The sequence below is a fragment of the Cebus imitator genome, unplaced genomic scaffold, assembly GCF_001604975.1.
Source record: "Cebus imitator isolate Cc_AM_T3 unplaced genomic scaffold, Cebus_imitator-1.0 Scaffold233, whole genome shotgun sequence".
Classification (NCBI taxonomy): Eukaryota; Metazoa; Chordata; class Mammalia; order Primates; family Cebidae; genus Cebus; species Cebus imitator.
Genome location: NW_016107548.1, coordinates 1,709,178 through 1,713,105, shown reverse-complemented (window position 1 = coordinate 1,713,105; position 3,928 = coordinate 1,709,178). Strand labels below are relative to the sequence as shown.

The window sequence follows — 3,928 nt, the reverse complement described above, 5'->3', positions numbered from 1 at the left end:
TTTTTATTAGAGACAGGGTTTCACCATTTTGGCCAGGCTGGTCTCAAACTCCTGACTTCAAGTGAGCCAAAGTGCTGGGATTACAGGCATGAGCCACTATGCCCGGCCCAAAGCATATTCTTTTAAAACACCATCAAGAGTGTGATCTCTGGGTCTTAGATATTGCCATTGCTTTATATGTGACCACCAACTCTTTAAAATAATTTCATGTTTTAGAATTAGAATTTTGCTACCAAAACTTTTTATTATTTGGTACATTTTGTAAACTCTGTTAATATGCTATAGGGAAAGTTCTCCAAAAGGTGACTACAGTGTGGGCATGATGACTCATGCCTGTAATCCCAGCACTTTGGGAGGCTGAGGCAGGTGAATCACTTGAGATCAGGGCTTTGAGAGCAGCCTGGTCAGCATGGCGAAACCCCGTATCTACTAGAAATACAAAAATTAGCCAGGTGAAGTGGTCCACATCTGTAATCCCAGCTATTCAGGAGGCTAAGGCTCGAGAATAGTTTGAACCCGGGAGGCAGAGGTTGCAGTGAGCCAAGATCACGCCTCTGCACTCCATCCTGGGCCACAGAGTGAGATTCCATGTTAACAACAATAGAAAAAGATAACTGATGACTATAAGTCTATAAGCCTATGCAAGTCTTGAATCTGTATTAAAAATTGGGCAACACTAAGGCTTCATAAAACTTTAATAGGATTTAAAGTCTTACAGTTTATTGGTGAGGGATCTGGTGGATGCTGCCAAACTGTCAGAAGATATGCTGGTTTTATTATTATGGTTTTCGAATTCCTTGGTAAAATAACACTTTTTGCTTATGGAAGTCACTTGCTTTACAATCTTGACAAAAGAAATAGTAAACAAAAAGCCACTAAATAGCTAAGAGAAATGCTGTAACATTCTTGCATAAAAACCTGTATGTTTTACAGAAAACCCCTAAAACAAGGGGCACAATAAGCTAATGCCAGGTAAACTCAACTTTATTCTTTTTTTTTCAAGAAGGGAGAAAGTGGTCACTGTATTCTTCATGTGATAAGAAAGAAAGAACAAAACTTGTCTGGCTGAAAATGTCATTTAAATCTGAGTAGCTAAATAGGTTCGTCAAACTATGGAAAAGTACAGTTCCTATGCTGTTAAGGCATTTTCATGAATTTGCTGTGGAAAAGATGATGTGGTTTTTACTATGTCTTTCGTTTTATGTCAGGTATTTATTTTTCAAAAAAATTAGCCCAATTCAAAAAATACATGGAGTGCTTTAAAATATTTTACATCTCTCATAAAATATTTTTGAACATTTAAAGGAAATAAAGGGAATGAGAGTGTTTAAAAAAAGACATATTACATGAGCTTTTAGTTAATAAAATATTTATTGAGACTATATCAAATAATAAGCTTCCTTCTCTGAGTGGTCAGTTGTCTAGGTATAGGATTTGCTTAGCTGCATAAACCTAACCAAATTCTTCAGTTACATGTATCTTTGTGTCTTTGTGTCTTTGACAGTATCATGAGACCTTCCTTTATATGGGTTGTGTATAAAGGTAGTCTCAGCTAAATGCCAGGCGTGCCAACCAAAAATTGCTTTTGTGACTTTTAAGCTGCTTCATTAGAAAGGGTGTTGAGGTCAGAGGTTATTTCCAGGCTGGATTCTGTCCCATGTTAAGAGGGTTTTGATAAGTTTGTGTGCACTCCTAAGAGGATAACCAGGACAGTGATGGAACTGAAAATCACGCCTGATAACGAAGGAGTTATTTGTCTTGTGGAAGAGAAAACAGAGAGAGAGAGAGGGATTCTTGCCTTCAGAAATTTGAAGGGCTATAGGTGGAAGATAAAACTCCTTGAGAGGGCAGAGGCACGGTTACTGGCAGTGGGTCACAGCAAGTTGTTTCAGTTTGGCGTAAGAAAGTGTGTCAGTTCAGTCAAAATGACTACTGGGTTTGCTACTACCTTAGAAAATTCAAATAGAGACTGTTTAAATATGTATTTGGATTTGAAGAGTAGAAGATATCCTTCACGTTTGTTCTTTGAAAAAGTTGACATGGCTGGATGCGGACACTCATGCCTATCATCTAGGCACTTTGGGAGGGCAAGGCAGGAGGATTGCTTGAGCCCAGGAATTCGAGACGAGCCTTGGCAATATAGGGAGACCCTGACTCTACAAAAAACTAAAATATTAGCCAGGCAAGGTAACATGCATCTGAATCCCAGTCCCAGCTATTTGGGAGGTTAACATGGGAGAATCATTTTTAGAGCTCAGGAGATTGAGGCTGCAGTGAGCCATGAATGATGGTGCTATGCCACTGCACTTTAGCCTAGGCAACAGAGATGCTGTTTCTAAAAAAGAAGAAAAAAAACACACATACACACACACACACACAGAGAGAAAGAAGGTTACATGGTATGTATGTTCCCAGTTGTGCCATTGAAAGCAGAATGTTTATATTTAAGGTGTCTATAGCCATTGTGAGCCCAGTTTCTTCATTTTACTAATACCTTGTGGTTGCAAAATACCTATTGATATAAAGAACTGTCATTCATCTTATTTCATCTGATACTCTCACAGTTTCTGTGAGTTTGCTTGGCAGAGACTGTTTAGAGGTCAAGTGATCATGGCTTAGTTCTTGGGGAGGAAATGACACCCAAAGTGATGTAGTCAGAGCCCTGGATGACATCTAGGTTTTTTATTCCTTTTAGCATCTGTACCACTCCAGAAAGATTTTCTTTCACTTGAAATATTTAGGGGGCTAAATATTTGTCCAAAAAGTGACTTTATTTTTCTCATCAGTCCTTTAAGTATTAACTTAATATGTATTATATGATGGATGTTATTTAGTAAAGAAACAGGGATCTGTAAAAGCCTGCCTTTCCTCTCCATCTGCTTTCCCATATGAAGGTAGGGGAATCCATGGGTTAGGATTATCAGATAGCAACTGGCAGATGGGAGGCAGAGGGAGGGAAGGTAGAAGGGAGTTAAAAGTAGATAAGCTACAGTGATGTGCGTGTGTGTGCGTGTGTGTGTGTGTATGCGCGCGCGATTGTAAGCACACAAGCAAGCAGTAATTTTAGAGAGAATCCTTTGAACAATCAACGGCGGGGGGTGGGGGGGGACCCATGCCCTTTTCTTGGAAACCATAGATCACTAGTTTCCTAGCTATGATCATTGCTGATTCCTGAAAGTGTTTCTTTCTTGGGTTTAAATCTGACAACAGTGTACTGTCAGAATTGATTACTTGAGCACATTTGTTTTTGTGTGCTCCTAAAGATATTGTGAAGTTTGGATAATTAAACACTGAAGGCAAGGCATGTGGCTTTACTTTAGTTAAAAACAATTGCAGAAAGAATGCCTGTAATTTAAATACAAAAATGTGATGGCATTTTATACTCTAAAGACATCCATATTTTTAATTTTAGTTTTAATTTTAGTGCTTAAAACTACTTTCTTTGAAGAGCCTTATTGAAAGAAAGGGAAATGTGTTTTATTTAATAAATAAATACTGTAACATAGCATATTGTAACTTCTCATTAAGGATGTTATTGCTGTCTTTTTTGGAACTGACTGTATTTTGCTGCCATTAAATTTTACCATATGTTAAATCAGGTTTTTGCAGTTACATTTTGCCACTTCTAGGGGGCAAACCTGGCTGATTGGCTTTGCCCTTGGCGCCTTGATGGAATGTACATAGTTAGTGAAAAATTCCTCAGGCATTAGAAACGATTGAAGGAAAATAATAGAGTAAGCAACCTTGTAGACTCTTCTTTGGAAATTAACCATCTAAGTAATAATTGAGCTTCTCTGTCTATAGTTGACCCAGTTTAACAAATAAAATATTCAAATTTAGGAAAAGAAGATTTGTATTGATTCCCTATTTCCACTTTCTTCTTTCATTTACACGTTAGGGTTTTCTCTAATTGAGCTGAGTTTTTTTT

The 3,928-nt window shown here is 37.8% G+C and overlaps 1 protein-coding gene across 4 annotated transcripts in view; it reads left to right on the top strand.

Moving 5' to 3' along the window:
* Nucleotides 1-3,928, top strand: part of PRDM5 (PR/SET domain 5) — a 220,907-nt gene that overhangs the window by 63,978 nt on the left and 153,001 nt on the right. The gene's annotated exons all lie outside the window — the stretch shown is intronic.